A 21765-nucleotide genomic window follows, 5' to 3' on the forward strand; every position below is an offset into this window, starting at 1 on the left:
GACTGAGTAACCCACTGTTCCCAAGGCACTGGCTCCTCTGCGTGGGCCCTGCAGGTGGCAGTCCCCCCCCCCCCCACCGCCCCGCTATCTCTGACATTGTGGCCAGAGCTGGATGGGAGCAGCAGGATGAGGTCGAGTCTTCTATTATCCAGGGAAAAGGTTGGAATGCGGACTGCTATCTAGGGAAAAGGTCAGAGTAATTTCCTTCCCTGAAGGTTTTCTGAAAGCATGTGGGTACCTGCCCAAGTCAAGTCAATTATTGACCAGGGATTGAGAGAGGCAGCAGTCTGTGTGGCATCCGCTATGTGCAGTAGGTGGGAGGAGTAAGGCAGGGAGAGCGATGCCACGAAACCAGGGCTATAAGACAGGATTTCTGCCCGAGTATTAGGCTCAGTTTTTCATGGTAAATTAGTACCTGGCTGTCAGATATTTAGATGCCCTCCAGATACTCTATGGAGTCGAATCTATGGGCACAAAGAAGTTTAAAGATTAGGGAACCTGGAGTTGAGTTCATCTAACAGTTTCCACATTTTTGGATCGGGCAGACTGATGAAGTTCCAGAAGAGGATTTGCGAGACCTATCTAGAGTGGCCGACTTTTTGTTACTCACAGGAAGTAAAGAAAACACCTGATAGTCACTGCCACCCCTATGATGTTACATTAAAGTGAATATAGCAGAATGTAGCTTTACTGTTCTAAGAGAAACAAATTAGATTTATGAAAAACCCATCTTTTGGGGGAGCACATTTTCTCCTTTCTCCATGGGCCTGTGAAAAACAAAACCTTCCCAGTTCAGCACCAGTTCCTATGCGAGGATTTGAGGAGCACTGATTCAATTCACATGCGTCCCCCAGTTTTACAAGTTAGGAGCCCAAGGCGAGGCCCCACCTGACCAGAAGTGTTGCCCGCTCCTAGGCACCAGCTCAGAGTGGGGGGAGTGCTGCTCAGGTCCAGCCTTGAGTCAGGTCCAAGGTGCGGGGGCTCCCATGAGTCGCTGCAGGGCCCGCCCCTCGGTGTACATTGACAGGTAATGTGCTGCCTGGACACTGCGGGGAGGGGGGGGAGAGGACGAGAGCAACAGAGGGAGACACGGGCCTCTTCCTCGCTCCTGCCCGCTGGGTCCTACAGGCCCCTTCCTGTGGCCGCACTCCCTGAGCTTTCGTTACCCTCAGGCGGCACCTTGATTCTCAGGCCCCTGGGAAGTACTGTATGCACTTCAAACTTTTCATAATGTCCGTTCTGCCTCCGCTCTGCTAAGATTGTGATTTTACTGCTATGTTGCTAGAGAACCGAATATCACCGGAAAAGCACCCTACTGTTGCCCAGCTGGCGTGGCTCAATGGTTGAGTGTCAACCTATGAACCAGGAGGTCACGGTTCGGTTCCCGGTCAGGGCGCATGCCCCCAGTGGCACCCTACTATTCCAGTGTTCTCAATGTTCTGCTGCAAAGTGAGGGTTGAAAGGGTTACCAACCTTCCCACTGAGAAGCTCCTGGACGCTGACAGTGACCAGCACCCGAGGGAGATTAGCATTACTTTGAAGGCGAGTTCCATCTGTCAGGTCCCCGCAGATTAGGTAGCGCACCAGTCTGTCCGCGCATGGCCAGGTGCACGGAGCAGAGGTTTCCCTCTGCCAGGTAGAAGGTGCCAGCAGTTTTCTGCACCAGAGGTTGAGGGAGTGGTCAATGAAAAGTGCCCCGGAGAGAATGATTTCATTTTGAGAAAATGCATCAGGCGAGCCTCCCAGTCACCGAGAGACCCTGAACCCTGGAGGGCAGTGAACGGCGCCTGCAGAGTCAGCAGAAATCTTCTTTCTCCCACATGCGCACTTGGCCCGGGTGGGAAAAGGCTGTTGATCTGGGGAAATGTCTGTGTGCCTTTCTGTCCAGGCCTGCGCATGGGAGAGCGGAGCCACACTGGCCGCTGCCCGAGGGCTGGTCCCGCCTCCGCTCACATGGGGGACATGATGACAAGGCCTGGTCCTGAGCAACTTGGACTGTTTATTTCCTTTTATTGACATAAAATAGAGAGGACATGAAATTTACCATTTTAACTTTTTAAAAAATACATCTTTCTTTATTGATTAAAGAGAGGAAGGGAGAGGGAGAGAAAGAGAGAGAAGCATCAATGATGAGAGAGAATCATTGATTGGCTGCCTCCTGCACAGCCTCCGCAACCCGGGCATGTGCCCTTGGCCGGGATCAAACCTGGGACCCTTCAGTCCGCAGACTGACGCTCTATGCACTGAGCCAAACCAGCGAGGGCATACCATTTTAACTTTTTTAAATGAGGCATTAAGTGCATTCACAGTATTGTGCAACCATCATCACCATCTACCTCTGGAACTTTTTCGTCCTCTCAAACTGAAACTGTTTAACCCATTAACTCTTTTTAAAAATTATATATATATATGATTTCAGAGAGGAAGGAAGAGGAAAGGGGAGGGAGAGAGATAGAAACATAGAGATGAGAAAGAACCATTGATTGGCTGTCTCCTGCACACCCACACTGGGGATGGAGCCCACAACCCGGGCAGCTCCCAGTCTGCTTCCTGTCTCTAGAGTTTGGCTTCCCCAGGTTCCCTTTGTAGGTGCAATCACACAGTGAGTGTCTTCCGGAACTGGTCCTGCCAGCACCTGAGACCCGGTGGGCGGGACTTGGTGAACCGCATCATTAGTTACTTTATTGACTGGTCTTGGCTGGTGGCGAGCAGACCCCGTGTGCATGTGGGTGTTTTCCTCGGGACAAATGGATGCTGGTCATCCTGGGAAGAGTCTAACCCCAGAGGAGGAAAGGGGGGGACTGAGACTGGGGGAAGTAGGACTTTTCTCTCCCGGGCTTAGGTGGCCTTCATTCCAAGGGGCTGAGCTCCCTGGGGCTCTCACTGCGGGCTGTGGTGGTGGAGTGGAGCCCTGCACCTGTAGAGCCTGCTGAGGGCAGTGTGGTGACCGGGAGGGGGCTGAGCCTGTGGGTGCTGGTGCCAGGCCCTTCGAGTGAGGCATCTTGGTGCTCCTGCATTCGTCCCCACCTCGGTGACACCTGGTTGATAGCACACCATCTGAGCTGAGCTGTGGGAACGAGAAAGGAGAGAGTCCTTTCGTGGGGCTGAGTGTGGGTGGCAGTGGTGACCACCAGCTGGGCCTGCTGGGACAGATACTGCATAAAACGGCAGAGAGCAAAGGCTCCGTGATGGCTGCTCCTTCAAGAGGAAAGGGCAGCAAAGGCCAAGTGACAGGGCTCGGAACATCGTGAAGCGATGCGCTTGGGAAGCCCCAGAAACTCTAGCGAGCAGCCTGGTGTGAGTGCATGACTTTGTAGCTTGAATATTCAAAGAGAACTATAGCCGGCTGGTGTGGCCCCGTGGTTGAGCATCGACCTATGAACCAGGAGGTCACGGTTCCATTCCAGGTCAGGGCACATGCCCTGGTTGTGGGCTTGGTCCCCAGCATGGGGTGTGCAAGAGGCAACCGATCAATGATTCTCCCTCATCATTGATATTTGTTTCTCTTGCTCTCTCCCTCTCCCTTCCTCTCTGAAATCAATAAAAATGTATTAAAAAGTGGGAGAATTATAATTTACTCTTTAGTCACAGGCTTGTGAGACAGAGAGACCGAGTTGGGCATGTTGGACTTAATATGACAACAAGATCAAGAATTCCTCTTTGTGATCTGCAGCTGGTGCTGGAGGAAGGATGCCAGGCTTGGGCTCGCCCACCTCCAGCCCGGCCTCGGGAGACACAGAGCCCCAGGTCATTACAAAACGCAAACTTGGTCTTGTGCTCAAAACGTGAGAAGGTCCACTTTACAGTGTGCCATCGTTTTTGTCTTTGTGTAGCTGAGGTCAGAGCAGACATCATGGGGGTCCCATTCTCCTGCCTCCGCGACCCTGAGCAGAGGTCAGGAGCCACTTGGAAGGAGATGCAGGACTTGGGCAAGTGCTGGACATAAAGCGGTGGTAGTGGACAGTAAACCCATGGAAACCGGACATTAGCTCCAGCATCCGGCAGGGCCGAAGATAAAGCGCCCACAGAGAATTCATAGCTGACCCTTCCTGGTGCCATCAAACAGAGCTACCGTGAACTGCAGAATTGTGAAGCTAATAGCCTGCTTCCTATTACTCGTTATTATCCCAAACATATCCCCAGCTATTAGCTCCTTTCTCCCTTACGCTATGCCTGCGGGAGATGTTGACATAAATTATTATCCCTCTTTTATGAGTGAAAACATTAGCGCCCAGAGAAACTAAATGACATGGCTGAGGCTCTAGAATTAGATGACAACTTATATCTCCCGCTATCTCCCGAGGTTACACTTCTCCTTTTGACGCCATGGGTATCAAACCTCCATCTTTGCCAACCTCAAAACAACCTAAATCTCTGTGAAGCCTGCTGCTCTCTGGGCCTGTTTCTCTCTCTCAGATCGGCACCTTTTGGGCGCTGCCTCTGAGCCCTGTCTTCTGAGCAGTTTCTAACCCCCTGAGCCAGGCCGAGCCCTCTGCACATAGAGCCCATGCTCCACCAGCCACATCACACCACCTGCACCCGCGCCCGCATGGGGCACAGAGATGTGCTCCGTGCTGCTGGCTCGCCAGTGGGAGAGTGACTGCTGGAGTCGGCGCCCAGCCGTGTCCCACGCTTCTCTGGTGTCCTTTGCGGACTCCACAAGCAAGTCAGGCAGGGACACGTGCCTAGTGCAGCTTGCTGAGTGATGTGGGCACTGTGGCACTGCCCAGGCCTGGACGAGGCCTGTCGTCTTTAACTGCAAGGCTCCCCTGTTTGTTCAACCCCTCGGTCCCCACACTCCCGTAGTTGTCACTGCGACTGCATTTTGTCATTTACTTGTTTATAGCCATCTCCCCCACTACAGTGTAAACTCAAGGACAGCCAGACCCTTCTTGCTTCTCCAGCTCCTAGGACGTGTCGTAGGTGCTCAGTGAATGTTTGTTGTGAGATGGATGAAGACCTAAACCATGCTCAGTTTGGTGTGGCTGCCAGCCCGCAGGCAGCAGAATCACTGATGCTTATTAACAATACAGGTTCTCGGCTCAGCTCAGCTCTCAGCCACCAACTGGCACTGCTGGAGTCGGACCGGGACACAGCGACGCTGACTTTTAGGTGCATTCAAGTTGAGAGTGGCACTTACTTCTTTAGATGTAAAATCGACCCTCAGAGATATGAAGGGGTTTGTTCAAGGTCACCAGAGAGGTTCTCCCCGGCTGTTGTTAGAACCCAGACTCAGCTCTCAGGCCAGAGCTCGACCACGCCAGGCTGCCTAGGCCACATGATCAGCAGCATTTTCCGAAGGACTTAGCCTATCGCTTAGATGGTCACTTGATTTTCAAAACAGCCCTGTGCAGGAGGCATTGTTACTACCTACAGTAACGACTAGGACTCTGGGATGACAGGTGGCAACATGCTTGTTTAACGACCCCACCCCCACCCCCCAGCCTCCCCACCGAGTGGGACTTGGGCCCGGCTCTTGCAAATACAAATCCCTGCTCTTGCCACGCAACTTTCCTTCCTTTCAGTGACGTCACATATATTTCTGAAAGGTTGAGATAACGGAAAATAGCTTACAATATTTAGATGTTGTGTCAGCTAAGACAGAGAGATTTTCAGCTGGGTACATAGTAAAGTACATGTATGAGAAAAAGGAAGTAGCTAAGACCAGCAACACCCACAGTAGCAAAACAAGCTTTCATTTACCAATTGCCTCCAAATGGCCCACGGAGTGGATCCAGGCAGATGTGAATCATTGTAGAGCTGCCCACAGGCCAGATGCACAGCACGTCAAAGACATCTGGGGCTGATCTGTTACACACTCTGAGTGACAGCAGCGGACATCCTAGTGAAGGTTGTGCCTGAAGTTAAAAAGCGACACCCGTTGGCATGAGATTGAATTGAAGCAAGTACTCTGCAAATTCAGGAACAGAAAGTCTCCCTCTCTTTCTCTTTCCTTCCTTCCTTTGTGAAAATAAAATGTGTGAGTCTCTAGACCAGTGGCTCTCAACCTTCTGGCCCTTTAAATATAGTTGCTCATGTTGTGACCCAATCATAAAATTATTTTCGTTGCTACTTCATAACTGTAATGTTGCTACTGTTATGAATCGTAATGTAAATGTCTGATATGCAGGATGGTCTTAGGCGACCCCTGTGAAAGGGTTGTTTGACCGCCAAAGGGGTCGCGACCCACAGGTTGAGAACCGCTGCTCTAATCAGATGGATGGGGAAAAAGAGACAACACAAATTACCAATATCAATATTGAGATCTATCACTATAGAATCTATAGATATTAACATGGTGGTTCTCCACTGGGGCTGCTCTCCCCCACCCAGGCCCACCCGAGGGCATTTGGCAGGGCCAGGACTGGCCTTGGGTCTGCACTCTGTCCCATGCCTCCTGTGCTGTGTGCTTCGTCAGCATGTAGGAATGTTGGCAGACTAACCCTGCTCTTCTGTTCAGTGGGAGGTGATTATTGCTGTGAGCACAACTTTTCGTTACAGCAGGACCCGTGACATCCGGGGATCTAGCATTTGTGTTTCTCACTGTTTAAGGACAACCCTCTATGAGAACTCGCAGGTCATGATCACACCCACACTGCACCCCGATGAAGATAGAAGTAGTTATTTCACTTCAGGGAAACTGGGGTGAGAGCTAATTCATCCCCTTGACATACTGTCACGGGTCAGGGGAGGGGTCTAGAGAAGGAGGACTTGTTGAAATTGGGGGAGCAGCTTCGTTCCCCAGACCAACGGCTGTTTTGTGCAGTGGGACAGCAGGCCTCCTTCGCACTCACAGAGCCTTGAAGATTGTTCCCTGCTGCGGGGAAGCAGGAGGTCTCTGGATTGGGGGCAGGAGGCAGAGGTGGAGGTGGGCGCTGTAGGAGAAACAGGGAGTGAAACAGGACATTCTTATTGGATTCTGAGACCCAGCCCTCCCTGTCCTCCTCTGCTCTCTGAATCCTGCCCGACCAGCCCTTCAGGAGGGAGACTGGAGAGCCCTCAGGGAATCTGAGCAGCCCATGAAAAAAGTCCAGATACTGAGGTTCCCAGCGAAGCAGCGAAGCCAGCCCCCTGGCGGGAAGTTTGTTATTGAAACGCCCCAGGCACTATTTATACTTACAAGCATGTGATCCAGGATTACCACCTGGGAGACAAGTCCTGGTGGGAAAGATCCAGACCAAGTCAGGCCAACATCAAACCAAAAAAAAAAAAGCAACATTTAAAAACCTGATGTTCAAAGAGAGGAAGCTTTTAAAAAAAAATCTATCAGTAGTATCTTCAGGGATATAAGAAAAGAAATTTTGACCTTGAAACAGTAACAATGATAATAAAACAGAACTTTTAAAGAAAAGAGAGCTCTAAACATTTAGGAACATGGAAACAGTCATTTTTTAAAAATATGATAGCCCTGGCCAGTGTAGCTTAGTTGGTTGGAATGTCGTCTCATATTCCAAGGGGTAGTGGGTTCTATTCCCAGTGGGGGAACATGCCCAGGTTGTGGGTTCGATCCCCAGTTGGGGTTCCCCCATGCAGGAGGCAACTGATCCATGTTTCTCTCACATCAATGTTTCTCTCTCCCTTCCTCTCTAAAATCAATAAAGAAAAAAATAAATAATAAATTAAAATTAAAAAACAAAGTGGAAGATAAAATTGAAGAAGTCTCTCAAAAAGTAGAACAAAGCCCAACAACTATGTAAAAGCAAAATAAAATAAAGAAACAAGGACTAATACTGCCTTGGGCAAGGGAAACAAAAGAAAAAATAAACAAATAGGACTACATCAAGCTAAAAAGTTTTCACAGCAAAGGAAATCATCAACAAAATGAAGAGACAACCCACTGAATGGGAGAACATATTTGCCAATGATACATCTGATAAGGGGTTAATATCCAAATTTTATAAAGAATTTATAAAACTTGCCCTAGCTTGTTTGGCTCAGTGAATAGAGCATTGGCCTGCAGACCAAAGGGTCCCAGGTTTGATTCTGGTCAAGGGCACGTACCTTGGTTGCAGGCTTCTCCCCAGCCTGGCCCTGGTCGGGGTGGATGTAGGAGGCAACCAATCAATGTGTTGCTCTCAACATCAATGTTTCTCTCTGTCTTTCCCTCTCTCTTCTACTCACTCTAAAATATCAATGGAAAAATATCCTCGAGTGAGGATTAACAACAACAACAAATTTATAAAACTAAACACCAAAAAACAAACAAACAAACAAACCAAACCAGTTAAAAATGGGCTAAGGACCTGAATAGACATTTCTCCGAAGATGGCCAATAGAGATTAAAAAGATGCTCAACATCACTAATCATCAGAGAAATGCAAATTAAAACCACAGTGAGATATCACCTCACCCCTGCCAGAATGGCTATCATCACTAAATCAACAAACAAGTGTTGGCAAGAATGTGGAGAAAAGGGCAGAATGCAGATTGGTGCAGCCACTGTGGAAAGCAGTATGGAGTTATCTCAAAAAAGTAAAAATGGAATTGCTTTGTGACCCAGCAATTCCACTTCTGGGAATATAATCAGAGAAGCCTGAAACACTAGCTTGAATGGCAGCATTATTTACAATAGCCAAGATTTGGAAGCAGCCCAAGTGCCCATCAGTAGATGAGTGGATAAAAAAGCTGTGCTACACTTGCACAATGGACTACTACTCAGATATTTTAAAAAAAGGAAATCTTATTCTTTGCAACAGCATAGATGGACCTGGAGAACATTATGCTAAGTGAAATAAGCCAGTCAGAGAAAGACTGATTTCACTCATATGTGAATCTAAGGAACAAAATAAACTAACAAAATAGAAACAGACTCATAGATAGAGCAGACTGACAGCTGTCAGAGGGGAGGGTATTTTGGAGCTGGGTGAAAAAGGTGAAATGATTAATGAAAAAAACAATAACTCAAAGACACAGAAAACAATATGGTGATTATCAGAGGGGAAGGAGGCTGGAGGGAGGTAGAAGAGGGTATGGTGGGATAAATGGTGATGGAAGGAGACTTAACTTGGGGTGGTGAACACACAATACAATATACAGATGATATATTATAGAATTATGTACCTGAAACCTATATAATTTTATTAACCAATGTCACCCCAATAAATTCAATTAAAAATAAAATGAAATAAAACTAGAGGGCTAGTCCAGGAGATCTAATCTATAATAATAAAAATGTAGTATGCTAATTAGACCAGACAGTCGAACAACCTTCCGGACATCATTCTGGATGTCCTTCTGGATGAAACTGCGGCAGCAGGGGCATAGGCAGAGGCAGGTAGGGGCAATCAGGCAGGCAGGCAGAGTGGTTAGGGGTGATCAGGCAGGCAGGTGAGCAGTTAGGGGCGATCAGGCAGGCAGACAGAGTGGTTAGGGTTGACTAGGCAGGCAGGCGAGCGGTTAGGAGCCAGTGGTCCCAAATTGCAAAAGGGTGCAGGCCAGGCTGAGGGACCCCTCCCCGCCATGAATGGATTTCATGTACTAGGTGTCTAGTATCTAAATAATAGGAGATTCAGAGAGAAAGGGAAAGAGGGAAGGAGAGAGAGGGGGATGGAGGGTAGAAGGCAGGGAACAGAGAAAAGGAGTGAAAGAAATCATTGACAAAACAATCCAAAACAATTTCCCATATAAGAATGGTCTAAGTTTCTAGACCAGCGGTCTCAACCTGTGGGTTGCGACCCCTTTGGGGTTGAATGACCCTTTCACAGGGGTCGCCTGAGACCATCAGAAAACACATATATAATTACATATTGTTTTTGTGATTAATCACTATGCTTTAATTATGTTCAATTTGTAACAATGAAAATACATCCTGCATATCAGATATTTACATTACGATTCATAACAGTAGCAAAATTACAGTTATGAAGTAGCAATGAAAATAATTTTATGGTTGGGGGTCACCACAACATGAGGAACTATATTAAAGGGTCGCGGCATTAGGAAGGTTGAGAACCACTGTTCTAGACTGACACAGTAGATAAAAACATACAAACTCGTATGTCATTGTAAGACTTTAAATCTCCTGGGATAAAGAGAGATCTTAGTAGATTACAAAAGATCAAAATATAATGCTCTCTGGGCCCTGGCTGGTTTGGCTCAGTGGATAGAGTGTCAACCTATGGACTGAAGGGTCCCTGGTTTGATTCTGGTCAAGGGCACATGCCTGGATTGCAGGTTCAATCCCCAGTAGGGGGCATGCAGGAGGCAGCCGATCGATAATTCTTTCATCATTGATGTTTCTATCTCTCTCTCTCTCCCTTTCCCTTCCTTTCTGGAATCAATAAATATATTTTTAAAAAATGCTTCCTGGTTTTTCAACAATAATACTAGAAGCTAGATAAATCAATGCCTTCAAAATGTTGAAGAAAAATGACTCCTATCTTAGAATTCTATACATAGGTAAAACACCCATTATGTATGGGGATTGAATGAAGACATTTTAAGAAGGCAGTGTTTCAAAAATTGCATTTTTCCATGTGCCTTTATCAGAAAGCTACTAAAGGATATGCTTCACCAAAACAAGAGAGTAAACCAAGAAAGAAGACATAAGATACAGGAAAGACGAGATCCAACAGAAGAGAGGAGTGAAGGGAATCCTCAAAAAGGTGGTGAAGGACATATCAGGATGACAGTTCTATACCAGATGTTGAAAACAAACAGTCCAGACTGGACCAGGTCAGAAGATGTGGGGGACACTTCTTCAAGATGAACAACTTGATTAAATATGTGATGCTCTGAATGCTTTGAGGGGAAGTTTATATAATTGAATGAGAGTTGGTGTTTGAAATAGTGATAAGCAATAACAACAACAATACTAGTAATAATAAAAATTATTATCCAGAAAACAAAAAGTTGTTCAGGATAGGAAAAGTCATTACAGTTTACTACATGGCTTAGTTCAGAGTAACATTTATCTATATATATAAAAGCCTAAGCTACCATCGTAACCGAATGGACGACCAAACAGGCTGCAAGGGGCGACCAGGCCGGCAGGGGGGGTTAGTGAGGGGTGAACAAATGACCGAACAGCAGGCTGTGTGGGGCGACCAGGCCCGTGGGCGGGGAGTTGAGGGTGACCAGGCTGGCAGGGGGGCGCAGTGAGGGTCAACCAGGCTGGCAGAGGGGGCAGTGAGGGGTGACCAGGCTGGCGGGGGGGGGGCAGTTGGGGGTGACCAGGCCAGCAGGGGGGTGAAGTTAGGGGCAACCAGGCCAGGTAGGCAGGTGAGCAGTTAGGAGCCAGTTGTCCCAGATTGTGAGAGGGATGTCCGACTGCCGGTTTAGGCCCAATCCCCAGGATAGGGCCCTAAGTGGCAGTTGGACATCCCCCGAGGGGTCCCGGATTGGAGAGGGTGCAGGCTGGGCTGAGGGGACCCCCTCCCCCCCCCCCCCCGCACAAATTTCATGCACTGGGCCTCTAGTATGGTCATAATGATAGAAACACCAAATAAAGATCTAACAAAAATTATTATCTGTGTGGGAACGATAAAGGGATGGGGAAGTTATGTGTGTTACACAGGGGTAAGGGAGGAGAGAGAGAGCCAAATCCCTAACTTGGAAACTGTTAAGTCAATAGATGATGCCTGAAAATGAAAAATCAAGGAACCTGTTTGTGGGGGGGGGTGTGGGGGGGTGGGGGGGGGCTGGAATAACTCAGTACTCTTCTGAGTTCTTAGCTGAGACCCCTGTAATAAAAGGCAGATTAGCAAGAGGAAAACAAACATTAACAAGTATGCCTCATGTATGCATGGGAGATACCCAGAGAAAAATGAGTAACGCCCCAAGTGGCTTAGAATTTAAACTTAAATTCTCATAGGGAAAGGGGTAGGATGTGGGCCCCTCAGGGGAGAGGAAATGATTTTAAGGAGCGATGAATGGGCCCATAGGAAAATAGATGGGAGGTATGATGGTATGTGACAAAATGGTGTTGACTTCTAGTCTCTTCTCCTCTCATAAGTCTCACTAAGTCTCCCTGGTTGATGAAACTCCTGGGAGGGGATTTATGACAATTGAGTTCCTCTTGGAGGTTCTGTCTTTAAGCAAATAAGGGGACTCAGAGAAAGCCGCCCCTTGCATTTGCTATTTGTCAAATGCTTACAGTTCAAAATAGTCAATATAAACTGAAGTGGCTTATTGGGCGAGGGGGGTGAGTGTCCTGAACTACAGTCATATTTCAGGGTGGCATATTCCACTGCCTTCAGAAGCAAAACAAACATTTTATTTAGAAATATAGAGGTTAATACTAAAAGCATCAGCTCAGCCTGGCCAGTGTGGTCAGTGGTTGAGTGTTGGCCTATGAACCAGGAGGTCAGGCTTTGATTCCTGATCCAGGCACATGCCCGGGTTGCAGGCTTGATCCCCAGTAGGGGTCATGCGGGAGGCAGCCAATCAATGAGTCTCTCTTATCATTGATGTTTCTATCTCTATTCCCCTCCCTTCCTCCCTCTGAAACCAATAAAAACATATTAACAAATATATATCAGCTCAGACTCTCGAAAGTGGTTCGTCCGGAGAAGAGGCCATGGGGGAAACGCTGTCTTCACAAATATTAGAGACTCAAACTAGCCCCACCTAATGCTGACTCATCCCCCTCCCCCTCCCTTCTTAATCATGAAGCCCTCAGGACAGTGAGGTTCTGGTCGGCAGCCAGTAGCCTTAGAAACAAGGTCCTACTGACTATTGAGACAGTTTTCAATCCAACTAAACATAATATCTAGTCTCAATGGTGTTTTAGCTCCGGACCCAGAAAAGCAGAACAACCCCACAGAACAAGCCCTAGTGAAATTGGACAGAGCAACTCCATGGCTGACATCAGGACCAAAGGCTAGGATCAGTTACCCCTCCCCTAGCACCAACTAATCAGCAGTCACATTGATTAGTGATCTTTCCTGTATAATCCACGCCTGGGAAGCCATTGGGGAGCCAGGTCTGTGAGCGGGAGCCAGGTCTGTGATCAAAAGCCACCTGTGACTCTGGGCATGGCGCCATCTCCTTCAGAAATCCTTACTTTCTTGGCTGCAAACTCCTGTTGGTTTGTTATTGGGCTTTCATGTGCACAGGCCAATGGTACTGTTCAGCCTGGTAACAGCATTACTTTAGTCAAAATTAAAGTAAAAGAGTATAAACAAACAGAAAAAGCCCACATGGCTTGTCTCTCTGAACTAGTAAATTAAACTAAGCGATGAATGTTTTATAACATGATAGCACGTGATTCTACCCAGTATTGCTTGAGGCTCTTTGAGTTCAGAGCCAGAAAGTCCTGTTTTCACACATGAAGGGAAGCTCAGCATGAGCTCAGTGATCGACACTTCCCAGGGGTGGGAAGGTCGCAGCCACATAAGAGATGCCATTCTTATTGATGGTTAAATTCCAGATGCAACCTGAAATTTCAGTTTTTCATGCGCATATGCAATGATGCGGAAAAAGAAGTCTTGAGAACTATGAGATGTATCTGCAACATCACATTTAAACTTCCTGGTGTGGAACCCAGCCAAAGATAACATAAAGAAAAGACTGAGCACAAGAGTGGTGACTTGAAATTCAAAGGTCTTGACCTATTAGTCACCTGTCCACAGTCACTAAAGAAACCTGCTGAAAGAAGACCCACGGGGTGGGGTGGGGTGGAGAGCAGACTTACATTCCACACTCCAAATGGGTCCAAAGAATCAACTGCTGAATGTGAAATGGACACCTGAATCCGTGAGAGCAAACTGAAAACATTTTCAAGGAAACAGGAAATGAATTCAAATATTGCAAATAATTCCCAAGCTTTCTCTCTCTCTCTCTCTCTCTCTCTCTCTCTCTCTCTCTCTCTCTCTCCCTCCCTCCCTCCCTCCCTCCCTCCCTCCCTCCCTCCCTCCCTCTCTCTCCCCCCAAATCTTGTTTTGGCTTCAAGTTACCTTTCCACCAGTCTGTTCAGATTCTAATTTCATGGTGTGATCATTCAAGCTTTGGTGAACGCCCGGCAATAATTTGAGCAGGCCGGTCAACACACCAAACCCATTACAACTTCTCATTTGCATCACTAACATCTAAAGCACTGAAGAGATTCAATGTAAAGGCAGTCCTTCAGTCACACAGTCTCAGGGAATCCTCCCCCCCCCCCCCCCAGGGTAGAGTCGCTATGGGCATAAATTGTGAAAACCAAATGTGTAATTTATGCAAAAATAATCACAATAGTTCCTTAAAAGGTGAGGTTTTCTGTGTTTTACTGACTTTATTTCTTAAAGTTTATTTTTAAATTTATATGCAGTAAAATTCACTCTTTTTTTAGTGTATAGTTCCATGAGTTTAAACACATTGTCAACCTTAAAAATTCAACAGCCAGTTATTTTGCCAGCAGAATGGGTTTATTAGGGAATAGTGGAGAATTGCGATTGGTACAAACAAGCTATAGCAAAATTCACAAACAAGTCCAGTGAGCTAGGGAGAGGAGCATTATTTTATAGAGAGAAAGGAGGATGTGGGCAGGGTTGTTTGAAGGAAAGTCTATTGGAGGAAAGTGAGTGTTCAGGGTGGTGGCAGTTTCTCATTGGCTGAGTTGCTGGACAAGTGAAGTAGTGTTGGCATGTAAGGTCTCCTCCTGTCCAGGTCTGTAATTGACAATTCTTCCTGTTGGCATCTGTAATTGATGTCCAGTGGTAGTGCATGAGGGTCCCCTGATAACCCCCAACTCCGTTTTAAATGAAGTTTCCCTTTATTGATTCTCACATGTATAGATTCCTGTGACCCCCACAGTGAACAGGACACAGAATGGTCCCATCATTCCGGAGTCCCTTGTGCTGCCTCACATGTAATGCCGGGAAACCATGAACTTGCCCTACACCCCTGAAGTCTTGCCTTTTCCAGAATGTCATATAAATGAACTCATTCAGAATGTAGCCTTTTGTGCCTAGCTTCTTTCACTATACATAATGTGTTTGAGAGTCATCCATGTTGTTGCCTGCATCATACATGTGTGTGCACTCATGCACATGTGTATTCACATTTCATTTTAAAATAAGCATAGCATCAGAAGTTGCCAAGGCAGTACCAAGTGGTTTCCCGGACCCTCAGCCAGTTTCCTCCAATGATTGCATCTGACATAACCATAGTGCAGGATGGGTTCCAGGAAACTGACACCACCGCCAGGTGTGCCATTCATTCCGCCACATGCACAGGCGCGTGCGGCCACCACGTCAGCCAGCACGCAGAGCTCTCCCCGCACCAGCAGATCTCCCCAGCGCAGCTGCTCTGTGGTCACCTACTGCTGCCCCCACCCCCATTCCTCACCCATGGCAGCCACTGGGCAACTCCTCTCCATCTCTATAATAGTGTCATTTCAAGGACGTTACATAAATCAAGTCATACAGCACGTGACCTTTTGCTATTAGCTTCTTCCTCAGTACAACGCCCTTGAGAAGCTGTTTATTCCTTCTTGTTACTAAGGTGTATTCCATTGTAGCCGTGTGGCAGTGGTTTACGTATTCACCTGTTGATGGACATTTGGATTATTGCCAATGTTTGGCAAGTATGAATAAAGCTTCTATAAATATTTGCATATAGATGTTCTGTTTCTCTTGAGTAACACCTACGAGAGGAATGGCTGAGTCATATGGTGAGTGAATGTTTGTAAGGAACTGCCACCCTGTTTTCCAAAGTGGCTGTATCATTTGCATTCCCATCAGCAATGCATGAGGATTCTAATTAGCTGTTCCTCATCCTTGCCAGCACTTGGTGGGTTGTTTTTTGTTTTTTTTTTGTGTGTTTTGTTTTGTTTTTTGGGGGGGTGGGGGGAGAATTGTTAGCCATTCTAATAGATGTGAAGTGGTATCTCATTGTTTTAATTTGCATCTATCAGGATAGATTTGGAGTAAGAAAAAGGAAAACTCTGTTTGAAGAAACATTACTTTGATTTTCTACTTCATAGATTTATATTTTCCTTTATCAGCGAATCTATAAAAGGTCGCAAAGAGTCGCTGGGTCCAACCCAGGCCTCAGGAACATGAAAATGGAAATTTTATGGAGACAGTTACCTTCTGTTTTAAATGCTTGACAACTCTGGCTGTCAACTAGTCCCTGTGCTGAGTGAAAAAAGTTAATCTAGTCCCCATTAATTACCTCAAATAATTATGCAAAATGTATATTACAGAGGCACTGTGTGGATACAAACTGTGTTCCTTGAATTATTTTCCAGGGCGTTGAGAACGCGTGGTGTTCTAAGGAATCCCAGTGGCATGCATTTGTTGAAAAGGCATCAGCAGGGCTTTAGTGGGCAGCTCACTGGGTGGAAGTTTGAAAGTCTCATCTCCTCTGCAAGAGGAAGGTTTGGGTTCCCTTCAGCCACATTCCCTGGTCCTGGGCGGGAAGGGACCCCTTCCCAGTGCCAACTGGACAGGCTTGGTCCCTCCTGTAGGTTTGGGGTATTCTGTGACCTCAGGAGTTTAGACTGGGGAGGCTTAATGTCATGACGAGAGTGTCGATCAGGAGTCAAGAGGCCAAGCTGAGCTGAGGGCTTTGATTTCCTCATTCATTAGACAAAGTTTTCTTCTGCTCACAGGTACCAAGATTCTAGGAACTGCTTCTGAGTTTGGGGAGGAACAGCCACACCCCATCCTGGATGCGGAGGTGAGAGGGGGCCTCCTCTCCTCTAGTTCCACGTCGCTGGCCTTTCCTGCCCTCCCCATGCACCGGGCCTTGTTTGCAGGCTTGTGGGTGAGGAGACAGGCCTTGCTGGCAGCAGTACAGGGCAGACACCTTGGGATGGAGCTGGGGGAGTGGGGCAGAGCCAGGGGGAGGCTGGAGAGGGCAGGTCAGTGCAGGAGGCAGGGCCCACCAGGCCGCCGAGGAAGTATCAGACACAGACAGACAGTTCTGGGCGATGGGATAAGCAGACAGCATGCCCTCACCCTCACCTCGTTATCAGGGGACGTCCCTCCAGATGGCTCGGCCCAGGAACTGGAAGGAGAGGAGTGTCTTGAAATTAAAATGGCACAGGAGGTACCAGTGACACGCTTTAGAGGAAGGCACATTCCTGTGTGACACTCAAGGCGGTGTCTTTCTGAAGCAGGTGGCACTAGGATGCTGAGGCACAGCCCGTTGTTGGGGGGGAGCCTGGAGACAGCCCAGGCGCCTGTCTTGCCTCCTCTCACAGACCCTACCTTTACTCTCAGCCCAGCAGAAGCAGCAGAGGCAGAAGCAAGCACGCAACAGCCGGCCACAGCCCCAGGCTGCAGTGTGCCAGGCTCAATGGGACAGGGCCCAGGCTCCTGGGACATCGTGGGAGGGGCTGGGTTTCCCCAGAGAAGGCTGTGGCCCTGGGTTGGATGGGATGTCCCTGTGGAGGACAGGAGGGGTGTCACTCCAGGTGGGGATCTGGAGGAGAGGCCAGCGTTCCTGAAAGCACACTCAGGTTGAACTCTGGGGGTCTCCTCTGGGGACAGTGACCTTCCCAGAGGGAGGGAGGCACCCCCACACAGAGGCTTTAGCAGCCCCGCCCTTGTGGCACCAAAGGCGATGGGGTGCATCAGGCAAGGATGCAGAGAGAGACCCTCCTTCTCCTGCCCTGATTCCACGTGACTTCATGCGTGGGCATTTTCCTTAGGTCGGAGGCAACCGGCCCTTTAACACCTTATTGGAACAGAATTACCTGTGTATGCCTGTACTCTCCGTGCATCTCCTCCGTTTCCTCCCTCCCAGTGCCTGGGGACTGATCATGTAAAGTTGTTAACTCTGTTGCTTAACACCTGTGAAGTCCAAGCTTGCCGCAGAGCAACTTTCCTGTGTACCAGTGAGCAGATGGCTATGAATTCTTGTCTCGTGGAGAGGTCAGATCATGGCCTCCAGCATGATGGGCTCCTGACTTTCAGGTAACAGATCTGTCCTCTGAGTTGTCACCACACCCATCTCCTTTCATCCACGCCAAGGAAAAGAGCCCTCCACTTAGCAAAGGCCTAGCCCAGTGTCCTGCAGGAGCCTTCCGTGTCCCCAGCATCCCTGGAGAAGAGAAGCAGCCCCTGTAAGTGCTGTTACTAATGACGCTGGCAACATCCACCTCCAGGAGCCCATCTTGATCTGTACCCTGGGGACCCGTAAGCCCAGGGCAGTGCTCTGGGGGCCAAGACTAGAGACCCACCACAACCCTCTGCCTCTTCTTTCTCCTTGAATTTCCTTTTACTTTAATTATTTGTGGAGTCACAGGGTGGTTGAGAGGTTTCTCCAACCCAGTTCTCTAGATGTGGGTAAGGTTACACCGTCCTAGCAGGACTACCCTGGTCTTAACCTTCTCCAGAGAATAAGGCCTCCATATACCCCTCTCCCGCCCCCTCCCCCACCCCCGGGACCTGGGTGCAGACACCATTGCTATGGTTGACCATCATTCAAGGTTCGTTTTCTTCTCGGGTATGTAGATCATTTAGAATGTTTCTCAAATCAGTTTTCCACCTGGCGTCTTCGGTGGCGGACTGCTTTTACAATCGGGTGGAATTTCCTCTCCATTAAGGTCCTTGTCTTCCATCGAAGTCTAGCGGGCTTTGTTTACGTTTACAGAGTCATGGTTAGGCATCATCTTTTGTGGACCATTTAATTGATCGGCCCTCCTCGCCTTCTCTTCTTCACATTACAGAATTTTATTTCTTTTTCCTTACAGAGGGGCCCCATGCCTGTGGGAGATGTGACCAGAGTGGAGAAATAGGGATATTTCCCCTCAGTGACTAAAGCAAAGGCAGCCAAGTTCCATATCTCATGGTCCAGGGTCAGCAGGCGCCCGGTGGTTGGTCTGGTTCTGGCCATTACTGGGGTGTAAATCTAGATCTCATTGGGCTCCTTTACTTAGAGTCCTTCCAAGTCCAAGACGACCCCAGGGAGGCTGGGACAGGCCCAGGGAAGACCCAACCCAGAGCCTTCCTGAGAGCCATGGCAGCTTCCTGGGGAAGCCTTCCGCGGGCGCCTGCTTGCCCACAGCGGGCTCGTTTTGGAAGGATCCACAGCTCACCCCTCGCTTCTCTCAAGCGCAGGTCACCTGCCTGGGAAGCCCCTGCTGACCCCCAGGGCACCCACTGGCGGGTGTGCCGAGAGGCTCTGTCTACAAGATGGATGAGTTCTGGCTCTATTCTAAGGAACTGAAATGCGTCATTTAGTCAAAGTCTATGATACAAATAGCCCTCCTGTGGGAGCACGGTTAAGAATAAGCAGTTAGGAGAAATTTTTCAGCTCTTGAGAGATTAATTGAAGTAGAGTTAAAAAAAAAAATATAGACCTATTTCCCTTGTCTGCCCATTGGTGACGTGTGCGGGCAGACATGGCTACTTTTTGCTGCCTCAACAGACAGAATAGCACCTATACATGGGGTGGGGGCATTTCTCAGCGAACTGACCCCACAGCGGGGTTGTTGCATCTTTGGATGGTGCTGCGTGACTGGATGCCTGCCCAAGCCTGAGTGCGTTTCATTCTTTGAGTTTGGTGCCTGAATGTTTGTGTGAGCAGCAAAGAGTAGCCGAGTTTCCCCTTGCACCCTCTAGGGCAGGGGACAGAAATCTTTTTCTGTAAAGAACAGACAGCAAGTGTTTCAGGCTTCGTGGACCTCCTATCCTCTGTGGCAGCTGCTCAACTCTGTTGGGATGGTGGTGGGCAGGCAGCCACAGAGAGTATGCAAATAAAGGGCTTGGCTGTGGTTCCAATAAACCTTTATTTATAAAAGCAGGTGGCAGGCTCACTTTGCAGGCTGTAGTTTGCCCACTCCTGCTCAGGAGTCAGAGAGATGAGGAAGTTCCTTCCCTCTCCTTCACTGTTTTCAGGTGATGCCTGGGAATAGTTTGTTCATTCAACACATACTTACTGCGCAGTCTGCTACTAGGCCAGGCTCTGTGATGTGAGTTTAGGAGAAAACGGAATATACAAAGGTTCCTGATTCATGGGACTTACATTGTAGCAAGGAGACTAGTGTGACTAGAGAGGAGTGTGAAGGAGCCACTGAACTTTGAACTGAGAACTACATGATCTCTTAGGAGGGGAGAGCAGTAAGTAATCCAGGAGGGAGACGGTGGTAGCATGAACTGGAGTGGTATCAGGGAAGAGAGTGAGGAGTACTTGGATTCGGGTATATTTTGAAGGTAGAGCCAGCTTGATTTCCTAATGGACATGATATGTCTGAGATAAAGGATGTTTTGGGCCCAGCAATTGTACTATGGAGTCGCCACTAACTGAGACGGGAATACTAAGGGTGGAAGCAGTGTCACACATGCTAACTTGGAAATTTCTCTAGTCATCCAAGTGGATATAGTCAAGCCTGGCATTTGGGAGAGAGGTCTGAGCTGCAGAGGATACATTTATATGTTGTCATCATGGGATAATAATGGTATTTGAAGTGATGGGCTCAGGTGTGATCGCCATGGAAACGGAAGTGGCTAGAGAAAAGAGGAGAGCCAAGACTCTGGGGCACTCCAGTATTAGGACGTTGGGGAGAGGAAGAGGGACCTGCAAAGGAGAGAGAAAGGGGTGGTGAGTGAGCCGGGAAGAGGAAACCAAGAGAGGGCAGTGTCCTGGAGCCAAGCGAAGAGGATATATCCGGGAGGAGGGAGTGGTCTCCTGGGACACGTCCTGCTTGTAGGTCTGGATCTGTTGTAAGATGAAGACTGAGTGTTGACCGTTGGCTCTGGCAGTTTGGTGGTTCTTACTGACTGTGATGAGAGCAGTTTATGTGGAGGGGAAGATGGCCTGATGGGAGGGGTTTGGCTACTCAGAGGAGCAATTGAATGGCGGGGGGAGGAGGGAAGTAGGATTAAAAGAAGATTTTTGTTGGTTTTTTTAAAAAAAATGTTTTTATTGATTTTTAGAGAGAGAGGAAGGGGAAGAGAGATAGAGATAGAAACATCAATGAGAGAGAAACACTGATTGGCTGCCTCCTGCATGGCCCCCACTGGGGAGGAGCCTGCAGCCGGGGCATGTGCCCTGACCAGGAATAGAACCGGTGACCTCTGGGTGCGTGGGTCAACACTCAGCCACTGAGCCACGCCAGCCAGGCTTTGTTGTCTTTGATACGGGAGAAGCAGTGCATGTTTGTACGATGGAAATCATCCAGTAGAGAACAAAAATTTGATAATGAGGGCAAGACAGGGAAGAACTGCCAGAAAGGTGTCCTTTAGTAGGTGAGAAAGATGGGGTCTGTACCAAAGGGAGGTTTCAGCTTTAGACAGCTACTTCGAGGACTTCAGCTTCTGGCCAAGAGCGAGTACTTGGTACTGGGCTCTCCATATACAACTAGAAAACCAGGAAGATTGTTACGGCTTCCTGTTTCACTGAGGCCGCCGGCGAAGAGCTTCCAGAGATCCCCACCATCACCCCCTCCAGCACCCACCTCCGCACGCTCTGCTGCCCTCTGTGCCCTTATCTAGACCAGCTTCAGGCTTCACGGATTGTCTGCCTATTGTTTGTCCCTTTTCTATGTTGACTTCGGCTCTGATCTGTAATATTTCTTTTTTCTGGTCAGTTTGGTTATTTTTTCCCCTTATTTTTAGCTTCATAAGGTGGATGTTTACATCATTTTTAGACTTTCTTCTTTTTAGTGTAAGCATTACATTATACATTTCCTTCGAAGCACAGCTTTGGCGGCCCCTCACAAATGTGAATGGTAGGGCTTTTATTATTCAGCTGAGAGTGGGGACAGGCAGCTGTGATGGGGGAAGCGGGCAAGGGACCGCTGTGACCCGGCCTCTGGGACTGGGGAAGAGCGTGGCCTCGGCTGTGTGCTAGCCTGGCCACATTAAGGCTCCCTTAGCTTCAGAGCACCTTCGC

At 48.2% G+C, this 21765-nt stretch overlaps 1 long non-coding RNA gene across 6 annotated transcripts in view; it reads left to right on the forward strand.

Annotated features, from left to right (window-relative positions):
- The first annotated feature begins 15502 nt into the window (after positions 1 to 15502).
- LOC132228743 (uncharacterized) overlaps positions 15503 to 21765 on the forward strand; it is a 45970-nt gene continuing 39707 nt past the window's right edge. For 3 of the 6 annotated variants that reach the window (XR_009451426.1, XR_009451429.1, XR_009451428.1), the window contains exons 1-2: positions 15510 to 15711; positions 16172 to 21455. This is a non-coding gene — a long non-coding RNA (uncharacterized LOC132228743). Of the gene's footprint in view, positions 15712 to 16171; positions 21456 to 21765 lie in introns of all 6 variants that reach the window. The other 3 variants (XR_009451430.1, XR_009451425.1, XR_009451427.1) reach the window with 3 other exon arrangements.

Source organism: Myotis daubentonii, chromosome 2, assembly GCF_963259705.1.
Source record: "Myotis daubentonii chromosome 2, mMyoDau2.1, whole genome shotgun sequence".
Taxonomy (NCBI): Eukaryota; Metazoa; Chordata; class Mammalia; order Chiroptera; family Vespertilionidae; genus Myotis; species Myotis daubentonii.